This window comes from Leptodactylus fuscus, unplaced genomic scaffold, assembly GCF_031893055.1.
Source record: "Leptodactylus fuscus isolate aLepFus1 unplaced genomic scaffold, aLepFus1.hap2 HAP2_SCAFFOLD_208, whole genome shotgun sequence".
Lineage (NCBI taxonomy): Eukaryota > Metazoa > Chordata > Amphibia > Anura > Leptodactylidae > Leptodactylus > Leptodactylus fuscus.
The window spans coordinates 177,029-189,765 of NW_027440231.1; positions in this window are offsets into that span (position 1 = coordinate 177,029).

Below are 12,737 nucleotides of genomic sequence, written 5' to 3' on the forward strand. Positions count from 1 at the left end.
CACACATACTATATGACTCCTTATATTAAGGAGGAACCACTCTCATGTCAGGAGGGTGACCCTATAGACCACAACATGGATACGCAGACGTGTCCAGATATATATATCAAAGAGGAGCCCATGTCACACGATGGAGTAAACCTCACGCACCACAACATTGACACACCTATAGATCATATACAGCCATCTAGTCCTATTAAGGAAGAACCAGACTCGTATGATGGAGAAAATATCACCGACCCTTACATATGTCCATCTACAAATCATACAGGCCTTCATATTAAGAAAGAACCAGGGGAGGGCGAAAACCCAAATAATACCGCTCCGCCAAGACCTACTCAACACCATCCATCGATTGAGGAAGAGGTCTCACGTGAAGTCACAGAGATGGAGTACACCACTGAGGAGAACAAGGACCTTCTAAGGGTTGTCCTACAGGACTGTCCACCCTCTAACGTGACTGCTGAAACCACCGTCGGCCATACTGGTGTAAACCCAACCAGCTCATCGCTAGTGCGGAGTGTGGTGATGGCGCACTTACTAGAAATGGCTCAGCGGAAACAAGCTAACCTAGACAACACGCACGCGAGCTCTCAGGGTCAGGCGGGGGCAGCGAGCACATCCACCAATAAACAGGAGCTTATGGAGACGCAACAGGAATACTTCTCATTCAGAAATGCTCCTGGTTCCACTCAGAGAGTTTATGTGAAAAAGAGACCACCGGAGCAAGTTCAGGCAGAAGAGACATTTGGAGATATTTCCAACCTTACCAAATACTTACGAGAAAACTCTAGGAAGAAAACCCCCCAGTGCTCACAATGTGGACAGTGTTTCCTCAAAAAGTCTCATCTCAAAGCCCATGTAAGGATCCATGCGGCTCAGAATCCATGCAAATGTGGAGTGCCGGCAATATTTTGATGACAACGATCAACTTGTTGACCACCAGAAGAGTCACAAGCCTGGACATGGATGTCCGGTCTGTGGGAAGGGTTTCCATAAGGAGTCAAGTCTTGTGAAACATCAGAAGGTTCATGAAGGACAGAAACCATTTCAATGCGGAAAGTGTTTCAGTATTTGCTACGAGCTCTATATACATAAGAAGACTCACACTCCAAATGTGGGAAGTCCTGCAACTCCAAGGTCCACTTTGATGTACACGGGAGGATTCACTCAGGAGAGAGGCCGTATGGAGATATAAAACCACTCGCACATCAAAATCTCCGCACTGCGCTAAAACCACATGAGTATCGAGAACGTGGAAAGAAGTTTTAGGAAGGTCCAACTTGATGATTCCTCGAAGACTCCATTCTGGACGTAAACCGGTTGACGCTTCTACAGTGGAAAAACTTTTTCAACTGCATCATCCTTAATCCGACATATTGTGAGTCATGTGGAGCTGAGGCAGTGTACGGTCTTGGATGTGGAGATACGTCAGTAGACCATCTTAGAAGAATGACAACTTGTATCCCACAGCAGCGGTGAAGGATCTGCCATGACGTTATGCCTGGTCAATGATGGATAACGCAAGGACAATGAACAATTGACCTACGTCTCTTAGGATAGGCCATGAATCTCTAGTGGGGACACTTCAGTGGAGCTGAGGCAGTGTACGGTCTTGGATGTGGAGATACGTCAGTAGACCATCTTAGAAGAATGACAACTTGTATCCCACAGCAGCGGTGAAGGATCTGCCATGACGTTATGCCTGGTCAATGATGGATAACGCAAGGACAATGAACAATTGACCTACGTCTCTTAGGATAGGCCATGAATCTCTAGTGGGGACACTTCAGTGGAGCTGAGGCAGTGTACGGTCTTGGATGTGGAGATACGTCAGTAGACCATCTTAGAAGAATGACAACTGGTATCCCACAGCAGCGGTGAAGGATCTGCCATGACGTTATGCCTGGTCAATGATGGATAACGCAAGGACAATGAACAATTGACCTACGTCTCTTAGGATAGGCCATGAATCTCGAGTGGGGACACTTCAGTGGAGCTGAGGCAGTGTACGGTCTTGGATGTGGAGATACGTCAGTAGACCATCTTAGAAGAATGACAACTTGTATCCCACAGCAGCGGTGAAGGATCTGCCATGACGTTATGCCTGGTCAATGATGGATAACGCAAGGACAATGAACAATTGACCTACGTCTCTTAGGATAGGCCATGAATCTCTAGTGGGGACACTTCAGTGGAGCTGAGGCAGTGTACGGTCTTGGATGTGGAGATACGTCAGTAGACCATCTTAGAAGAATGACAACTTGTATCCCACAGCAGCGGTGAAGGATCTGCCATGACGTTATGCCTGGTCAATGATGGATAACGCAAGGACAATGAACAATTGACCTACGTCTCTTAGGATAGGCCATGAATCTCTAGTGGGGACACTTCAGTGGAGCTGAGGCAGTGTACGGTCTTGGATGTGGAGATACGTCAGTAGACCATCTTAGAAGAATGACAACTGGTATCCCACAGCAGCGGTGAAGGATCTGCCATGACGTTATGCCTGGTCAATGATGGATAACGCAAGGACAATGAACAATTGACCTACGTCTCTTAGGATAGGCCATGAATCTCGAGTGGGGACACTTCAGTGGAGCTGAGGCAGTGTACGGTCTTGGATGTGGAGATACGTCAGTAGACCATCTTAGAAGAATGACAACTTGTATCCCACAGCAGCGGTGAAGGATCTGCCATGACGTTATGCCTGGTCAATGATGGATAACGCAAGGACAATGAACAATTGACCTACGTCTCTTAGGATAGGCCATGAATCTCTAGTGGGGACACTTCAGTGGAGCTGAGGCAGTGTACGGTCTTGGATGTGGAGATACGTCAGTAGACCATCTTAGAAGAATGACAACTGGTATCCCACAGCAGCGGTGAAGGATCTGCCATGACGTTATGCCTGGTCAATGATGGATAACGCAAGGACAATGAACAATTGACCTACGTCTCTTAGGATAGGCTATGAATCTCTAGTGGGGACACTTCAGTGGAGCTATCTGTTGATGGCCCATGTTGTGGCCTAACCGGAAGCACCTAATAATAGGCCGTAAAAACCTTTAACCCAGAGAACCCCTTTAACCCAAGAGCTGAGCTCTCTAATCTCTATATATGTTTGGCTGGCGATAGACTGATATGTGAGACGTGTCACCAAACCTGCCGATGAGTGACCTGCTGACTCTCCCAGGTGCGGCCAGCCATCGGCCTTGGCACATGTGTAGTAGTCAGGAAAGCGTTGCTGCAACGATGACATTCCCGACTTGGCCGCTGAATCCTGTAATTGTCTGTAACGGCCACATGGGGGGGCTTTCATGTCCTAGATGGAATATGGTAACTGGACGAGGACTGAGGCCCTTGTGAAGAAAACTTTCATTTGAAAGTGGAACTAAACTTTGGGGCACAGGGTTTGTGTCCGTAATAAACTTGACGTTGTGTCTCCTTTGTGTGAGATCCTGCTGGTCTTTATTCTTCTTTATTGAGATGTGTCCCAGCTCCTCTCTGTATATGGCGTACAGGCCAGTGTGTAATGCAGGGGGGGGGGGGTCACTTATATAAGAGGCAGAGCTCAGCCCCTCACCCTGCAGTTGTCACAACAGGACGGTAGCCATAGAATGGATGGTCATCTCGCTGACTCCCAGCCTGGTCCTGTCACCACTTCCTGAAATGTCTCCCCTCCTAGAAAGGGGGGGGGGGGGGCCTGAAAGTCCTGGTTCTATAGCAAAGTGTTGACCGGACCCCCCACACAGTATTACCCCCCTTTACTGGCCCAAGCAGCAGCCACACGTTGCGAATCATGAGATGGAAGAGGGTGAAGGTGATGGACACTGGACTCCAGAGCGGTGGGAACATGTCCCATGGAGGGACCCATCAAACTTCACTATCTGATGGACCAGTCTGGGTCACCGGCCTGCCGACTTATAGTGTGAGGCCCCCCCATACTTCTAGATTCATCACATAGTCAGTGAACCCACCATATTACATCTGGAACAATTGTGAATAATACAATCCAGATCTAGGCCTAGATGCCAATTCTCCTGTCTAGAATATTCCTTACAGAAAATACAACCGATAAATCCTTTCCAATCCTCCGGGGACAGTATGGGGGTAAGAAACACTTGTTATATCCCCATTGTTGTATACTTCTTACCGGTCTTGTTTATGGCGGCTTTCTTCATCCTGAGAGGAGACAACCATACACACAAGCACATACCATCCCACCATTGGTAACTGCATATAGTTAACCTGGAACAGGTACAAGGGCTCCGGGCACGGCTCTGAGAAACTTCTCACTTTAGGGTCAACATTGCCACGCAGGCTTACATATATCTGACTGTAGTGATGCTAAAGCCTGCAGCCGCCCATCCTCCGCTCACCAGGTCACACATGGCTACTCCTAAACAGTGCACGTAGTAATGATCTGCCTATGCCACCAGTGGGGACAATGCTCTCAGTAATACTCTCTTACCACCAGGACTTGTACATCCTCTTTTGATCCTTACTGTTTCCAACCTGAAAGAGAACCTGAAAAGAGAGCTGAGAGGTTTGGGTCTAGTATGGTGACCCCTGTGGTTAGACATGTCCCCTAGGCCTCTGCAGCTGGGTTAGTGGCAGTGTCTGCCCATAATAATAAATGTTATTTCTATAGCGCCAACATATTCCGCAGCGCTGTACAATTTGTAGGGTTCAGATACAGACAGAAAGATACATTACAGAAAAAGTCATTTCACACAATGGGACTGAGGGCCCTGCTCACAAGAGCTTACAATCTATGAGGTAGAGGGGGGACACAAGAGCTTACACTCTATGAGGTAGAGGGGGGGACACAAGAGCTTACACTCTATGAGGTAGAGGGGGGGACACAGGAGCTTACAATCTATGAGGTAGAGGGGGTGACACAGGAGGTAGCAGGGGGTGATATAGGAGGGGGGTGATATAGGAGGTAGCAGGGGGGGTGATATAGGAGGTAGCAGGGGGTGATATAGGAGGCAGCAGGGGGGTGATATAGGAGGTAGCAGGGGGTGATATAGGAGGTAGCAGGGGGGTGATATAGGAGGTAGCAGGGGGTGATACAGGAGGTAGCAGGGGGTGATATAGGAGGTAGCAGGGGGTGATATAGGAGGTAACAGGGGGTGATATAGGAGGTAGCAGGGAGTGATGTAGGACGTAGCAGGGGGTGATATAGGAGGCAGCAGGGGGGTGATATAGGAGGTAGCAGGGGGTGATATAGGAGGTAGCAGGGGGGTGATACAGGAGGTAGCAGGGGGTGATATAGGAGGCAGCAGGGGGGTGATATAGGAGGTAGCAGGGGGTGATATAGGAGGTAGCAGGGAGTGATGTAGGACGTAGCAGGGGGTGATATAGGAGGCAGCAGGGGGTGATATAGGAGGTAGCAGGGGGTGATATAGGAGGTAGCAGGGGGGTGATATAGGAGGTAGCAGGGGGTGATACAGGAGGTAGCAGGGAGTGATGTAGGAGGTAGCAGGGAGTGATGTAGGACGTAGCAGGGGGTGATATAGGAGGCAGCAGGGGGGTGATATAGGAGGTAGCAGGGGGTGATATAGGAGGTAGCAGGGGGGTGATATAGGAGGTAGCAGGGGGGTGATATAGGAGGTAGCAGGGGGTGATACAGGAGGTAGCAGGGGGTGATATAGGAGGTAGCAGGGGGTGATATAGGAGGTAACAGGGGGTGATATAGGAGGTAGCAGGGGGGTGATATAGGAGGTAGCAGGGGGTGATACAGGAGGTAGCAGGGGGGTGATATAGGAGGTAACAGGGGGTGATACAGGAGGTAGCAGGGGGTGATATAGGAGGTAGCAGGGGGTGATATAGGAGGTAGCAGGGGGTGATATAGTAGGTAGCAGGGGGTGATATAGGAGGTAGCAGGGGGTGATATAGGAGGTAGCAGGGGGTGATATAGGAGGTAGCAGGGGGTGATATAGGGGGGAGCAGGGGGTGATATAGGAGGTAGCAGGGGGTGATACAGGAGGTAGCAGGGGGTGATATAGGAGGTAGCAGGGGGGTGATATAGGAGGTAGCAGGGGGGTGATATAGGAGGTAGCAGGGGGTGATATAGGAGGTAGCAGGGGGGTGATATAGGAGGAAGCAGGGGGGTGATATAGGAGGTAGCAGGGGGGTGATATAGGAGGTAGCAGGGGGGTGATATAGGAGGTAGCAGGGGGGTGATATAGGAGGTAGCAGGGGGTGATATAGGAGGGAGCAGGGGGGTGATGCAGGGGGGTGATATAGGAGGTAGCAGGGGGTGATATAGGAGGTAGCAGGGGGTGATATAGGAGGTAGCGGGGGGTGATATAGGAGGGAGCAGGGGGTGATACAGGAGGTAGCAGGGGGGTGATATAGGAGGTAGCAGGGGGGTGATATAGGAGGTAGCAGGGGGTGATATAGGAGGTAGCAGGGGGTGATATAGGAGGTAGCAGGGGGGTGATATAGGAGGTAGCAGGGGGTGATATAGGAGGGAGCAGGGGGGTGATGCAGGGGGGTGATATAGGAGGTAGCAGGGGGTGATATAGGAGGTAGCAGGGGGTGATATAGGAGGGAGCAGGGGGTGATATAGGAGGGAGCAGGGGGTGATATAGGAGGTAGCAGGGGGTGATATAGGGGGTAGCAGGGGGTGATATAGGAGGGGGTGATATAGGAGGTAGCAGGGGGGGTGATATAGGAGGGAGCAGGGGGGTGATGCAGGGGGTGATATAGGAGGGAGCAGGGGGGTGATGCAGGGGGGTGATATAGGAGGTAGCAGGGGGGTGATATAGGAGGTAGCAGGGGGTGATATAGGAGGTAGCAGGGGGGTGATATAGGAGGTAGCAGGGGGTGATATAGGAGGTAGCAGGGGGGTGATATAGGGGGTAGCAGGGGGTGATATAGGAGGTAGCAGGGGGTGATATAGGAGGGAGCAGGGGGGTGATGCAGGGGGGTGATATAGGAGGTAGCAGGGGGTGATATAGGAGGTAGCAGGGGGTGATATAGGAGGGAGCAGGGGGTGATATAGGAGGGAGCAGGGGGTGATATAGGAGGTAGCAGGGGGTGATATAGGGGGTAGCAGGGGGTGATATAGGAGGGGGTGATATAGGAGGTAGCAGGGGGGGTGATATAGGAGGTAGCAGGGGGTGATATAGGAGGTAGCAGGGGGTGATATAGGAGGTAGCAGGGGGGGTGATATAGGAGGTAGCAGGGGGTGATATAGGAGGTAGCAGGGGGTGATATAGGGGGTAGCAGGGGGGTGATATAGGAGGTAGCAGGGGGTGATATAGGAGGGGGTGATATAGGAGGTAGCAGGGGGGGTGATATAGGAGGTAGCAGGGGGTGATATAGGAGGTAGCAGGGGGTGATATAGGAGGTAGCAGGGGGGGTGATATAGGAGGTAGCAGGGGGTGATATAGGGGGTAGCAGGGGGGTGATATAGGAGGTAGCAGGGGGTGATATAGGAGGTAGCAGGGGGGTGATATAGGAGGTAGCAGGGGGGTGATATAGGAGGTAGCAGGGGGTGATACAGGAGGTAGCAGGGGGGTGATATAGGGGGGAGCAGGGGGGTGATGCAGGGGGGTGATATAGGAGGTAGCAGGGGGTGATACAGGAGGTAGCAGGGGGGTGATATAGGAGGTAGCAGGGGGTGATATAGGAGGTAGCAGGGGGTGATATAGTAGGTAGCAGGGGGTGATATAGGAGGTAGCAGGGGGTGATATAGGAGGTAGCAGGGGGTGATATAGGAGGTAGCAGGGGGTGATATAGGGGGGAGCAGGGGGTGATATAGGAGGTAGCAGGGGGTGATACAGGAGGTAGCAGGGGGTGATATAGGAGGTAGCAGGGGGGTGATATAGGAGGTAGCAGGGGGGTGATATAGGAGGTAGCAGGGGGGTGATATAGGAGGTAGCAGGGGGTGATATAGGAGGGAGCAGGGGGGTGATGCAGGGGGGTGATATAGGAGGTAGCAGGGGGTGATATAGGAGGTAGCAGGGGGTGATATAGGAGGTAGCAGGGGGTGATATAGGAGGGAGCAGGGGGTGATACAGGAGGTAGCAGGGGGGTGATATAGGAGGTAGCAGGGGGGTGATATAGGAGGTAGCAGGGGGTGATATAGGAGGTAGCAGGGGGGTGATATAGGAGGTAGCAGGGGGTGATATAGGAGGTAGCAGGGGGTGATATAGGAGGTAGCAGGGGGTGATATAGGAGGTAGCGGGGGGTGATATAGGAGGGAGCAGGGGGTGATACAGGAGGTAGCAGGGGGGTGATATAGGAGGTAGCAGGGGGTGATATAGGAGGTAGCAGGGGGGTGATATAGGAGGTAGCAGGGGGTGATATAGGAGGTAGCAGGGGGGTGATATAGGAGGTAGCAGGGGGGTGATATAGGAGGTAGCAGGGGGTGATATAGGAGGGAGCAGGGGGGTGATATAGGAGGGAGCAGGGGGTGATATAGGAGGGAGCAGGGGTGATATAGGAGGTAGCAGGGGGTGATATAGGGGGTAGCAGGGGGTGATATAGGAGGGAGCAGGGGGTGATATAGGAGGTAGCAGGGGGTGATATAGGAGGTAGCAGGGGGGATATAGGAGGTAGCAGGGGGGTGATATAGGAGGTAGCAGGGGGTGATATAGGAGGGAGCAGGGGGTGATATAGGAGGTAGCAGGGGGTGATATAGGAGGTAGCAGGGGGTGATATAGGAGGTAGCGGGGGGTGATATAGGAGGTAGCAGGGGGTGATATAGGAGGTAGCAGGGGGTGATATAGGAGGTAGCAGGGGGGTGATATAAGAGGGAGCAGGGGGTGATATAGGAGGTAGCAGGGGGTGATACAGGAGGTAGCAGGGGGTGATATAGGAGGTAGCAGGGGGGTGATATAGGAGGTAGCAGGGGGGTGATATAGGAGGTAGCAGGGGGTGATATAGGAGGTAGCAGGGGGGTGATATAGGAGGAAGCAGGGGGGTGATATAGGAGGTAGCAGGGGGGGTGATATAGGAGGTAGCAGGGGGGTGATATAGGAGGTAGCAGGGGGGTGATATAGGAGGTAGCAGGGGGTGATATAGGAGGGAGCAGGGGGGTGATGCAGGGGGGTGATATAGGAGGTAGCAGGGGGTGATATAGGAGGTAGCAGGGGGTGATATAGGAGGTAGCGGGGGGTGATATAGGAGGGAGCAGGGGGTGATACAGGAGGTAGCAGGGGGGTGATATAGGAGGTAGCAGGGGGGTGATATAGGGAGGTAGCAGGGGGGTGATATAGGAGGTAGCAGGGGGGTGATATAGGAGGTAGCAGGGGGTGATATAGGAGGTAGCAGGGGGGTGATATAGGAGGTAGCAGGGGGGTGATATAGGAGGTAGCAGGGGGGTGATATAGGAGGGAGCAGGGGGGTGATGCAGGGGGGTGATATAGGAGGTAGCAGGGGGTGATATAGGAGGTAGCAGGGGGTGATATAGGAGGGAGCAGGGGGTGATATAGGAGGGAGCAGGGGGTGATATAGGAGGTAGCAGGGGGTGATATAGGGGGTAGCAGGGGGTGATATAGGAGGGAGCAGGGGGTGATATAGGAGGTAGCAGGGGGGTGATATAGGGGGTAGCAGGGGGGGTGATGCAGGGGGTGATATAGGAGGGAGCAGGGGGGTGATGCAGGGGGGTGATATAGGAGGTAGCAGGGGGTGATATAGGAGGTAGCAGGGGGTGATATAGGAGGTAGCAGGGGGGTGATATAGGAGGTAGCAGGGGGTGATATAGGAGGTAGCAGGGGGGTGATATAGGGGGTAGCAGGGGGTGATATAGGAGGTAGCAGGGAGTGATATAGGAGGGAGCAGGGGGGTGATGCAGGGGGGTGATATAGGAGGTAGCAGGGGGTGATATAGGAGGTAGCAGGGGGTGATATAGGAGGGAGCAGGGGGTGATATAGGAGGGAGCAGGGGTGATATAGGAGGTAGCAGGGGGTGATATAGGGGGTAGCAGGGGGTGATATAGGAGGGGGGTGATATAGGAGGTAGCAGGGGGGGTGATATAGGAGGTAGCAGGGGGTGATATAGGAGGTAGCAGGGGGTGATATAGGAGGTAGCAGGGGGGGTGATATAGGAGGTAGCAGGGGGTGATATAGGAGGTAGCAGGGGTGATATAGGGGGTAGCAGGGGGGTGATATAGGAGGTAGCAGGGGGTGATATAGGAGGGGGTGATATAGGAGGTAGCAGGGGGGGTGATATAGGAGGTAGCAGGGGGTGATATAGGAGGTAGCAGGGGGTGATATAGGAGGTAGCAGGGGGGGTGATATAGGAGGTAGCAGGGGGTGATATAGGGGGTAGCAGGGGGGTGATATAGGAGGTAGCAGGGGGTGATATAGGAGGTAGCAGGGGGGTGATATAGGAGGTAGCAGGGGGGGTGATATAGGAGGTAGCAGGGGGTGATACAGGAGGTAGCAGGGGGGTGATATAGGGGGGAGCAGGGGGGTGATGCAGGGGGGTGATATAGGAGGTAGCAGGGGGTGATACAGGAGGTAGCAGGGGGTGATATAGGAGGTAGCAGGGGGTGATATAGGAGGTAGCAGGGGGTGATATAGTAGGTAGCAGGGGGTGATATAGGAGGTAGCAGGGGGTGATATAGGAGGTAGCAGGGGGTGATATAGGAGGTAGCAGGGGGTGATATAGGGGGGAGCAGGGGGTGATATAGGAGGTAGCAGGGGGGTGATACAGGAGGTAGCAGGGGGTGATATAGGAGGTAGCAGGGGGGTGATATAGGAGGTAGCAGGGGGGTGATATAGGAGGTAGCAGGGGGGTGATATAGGAGGTAGCAGGGGGTGATATAGGAGGGAGCAGGGGGGTGATGCAGGGGGGTGATATAGGAGGTAGCAGGGGGTGATATAGGAGGTAGCAGGGGGTGATATAGGAGGTAGCAGGGGGTGATATAGGAGGTAGCAGGGGGTGATATAGGAGGTAGCGGGGGGTGATACAGGAGGTAGCAGGGGGGTGATATAGGAGGTAGCAGGGGGGTGATATAGGAGGTAGCAGGGGGTGATATAGGAGGTAGCAGGGGGGTGATATAGGAGGTAGCAGGGGGTGATATAGGAGGTAGCAGGGGGTGATATAGGAGGTAGCAGGGGGTGATATAGGAGGTAGCGGGGGGTGATATAGGAGGGAGCAGGGGGTGATACAGGAGGTAGCAGGGGGGTGATATAGGAGGTAGCAGGGGGTGATATAGGAGGTAGCAGGGGGGTGATATAGGAGGTAGCAGGGGGTGATATAGGAGGTAGCAGGGGGGTGATATAGGAGGTAGCAGGGGGGTGATATAGGAGGTAGCAGGGGGTGATATAGGAGGGAGCAGGGGGGTGATATAGGAGGGAGCAGGGGGTGATATAGGAGGGAGCAGGGGGTGATATAGGAGGGTAGCAGGGGGTGATATAGGGGGTAGCAGGGGGTGATATAGGAGGGAGCAGGGGGTGATATAGGAGGTAGCAGGGGGTGATATAGGAGGTAGCAGGGGGGATATAGGAGGTAGCAGGGGGTGATATAGGAGGTAGCAGGGGGTGATATAGGAGGGAGCAGGGGGTGATATAGGAGGTAGCAGGGGGTGATATAGGAGGTAGCAGGGGGTGATATAGGAGGTAGCGGGGGGTGATATAGGAGGTAGCAGGGGGTGATATAGGAGGTAGCAGGGGGTGATATAGGAGGTAGCAGGGGGGTGATATAAGAGGGAGCAGGGGGTGATATAGGAGGTAGCGGGGGTGATATAGGAGGTAGCAGGGGGTGATATAGGAGGTAGCAGGGGGTGACACAGGGGGTAGCGGGGGGTGATATAGGGGGTAGCAGGGGGTGATATAGGAGGTAGCGGGGGGTGATATAGGAGGTAGCGGGGGGTGATATAGGAGGTAGCGGGGGGTGATATAGGGGGTAGCAGGGGGTGATATAGGAGGTAGCAGGGGGTGATATAGGAGGTAGCAGGGGGTGATATAGGAGGTAGCAGGGGGGTGATATAGGAGGTAGCAGGGGGGTGATATAGGAGGGAGCAGGGGGGTGATATAGGAGGGACAGGGGGGTGATATAGGGAGGTAGCGGGGGTGATATACGGAGGGAGCAGGGGGGTGATATAGGGGGTAGCGGGGGTGATATAGGAGGTAGCAGGGGGGTGATATAGGAGGTAGCAGGGGGGTGATATAGGGGGGTAGCGGGGGTGATATAGGAGGTAGCAGGGGGTGACACAAGAGGTAGCAGGGGGTGATATAGGAGGTAGCAGGGGGGTGATATAGGAGGTAGCAGGGGGGGTGATATAGGAGGGAGCAGGGGGTGATATAGGAGGTAGCAGGGGGGTGATATAGGAGGTAACAGGGGGTGATATAGGAGGGAGCAGGGGGTGATATAGGAGGGAGCAGGGGGTGATATAGGAGGTAGCAGGGGGTGATATAGGAGGTAGCAGGGGGTGGTATAGGAGGTAGCGGGGGGGTGATATAGGAGGTAGCAGGGGGTGATATAGGAGGTAACGGGGGGTGATATAGGAGGTAGCAGGGGGTGATATAGGAGGTAACGGGGGGGTGATATAGGAGGTAGCAGGGGGTGATATAGGAGGTAGCGGGGGGGTGATATAGGAGGTAGCAGGGGGTGATATAGGAGGTAGCGGGGGGGTGATATAGGAGGTAGCAGGGGGTGAAATAGGAGGTAGCAGGGGGTGATATAGGAGGTAACAGGGGGGTGATATAGGAGGTAGCAGGGGGTGATATAGGAGGTAGCAGGGGTGATATAGGAGGTAGTGGGGGGTGATA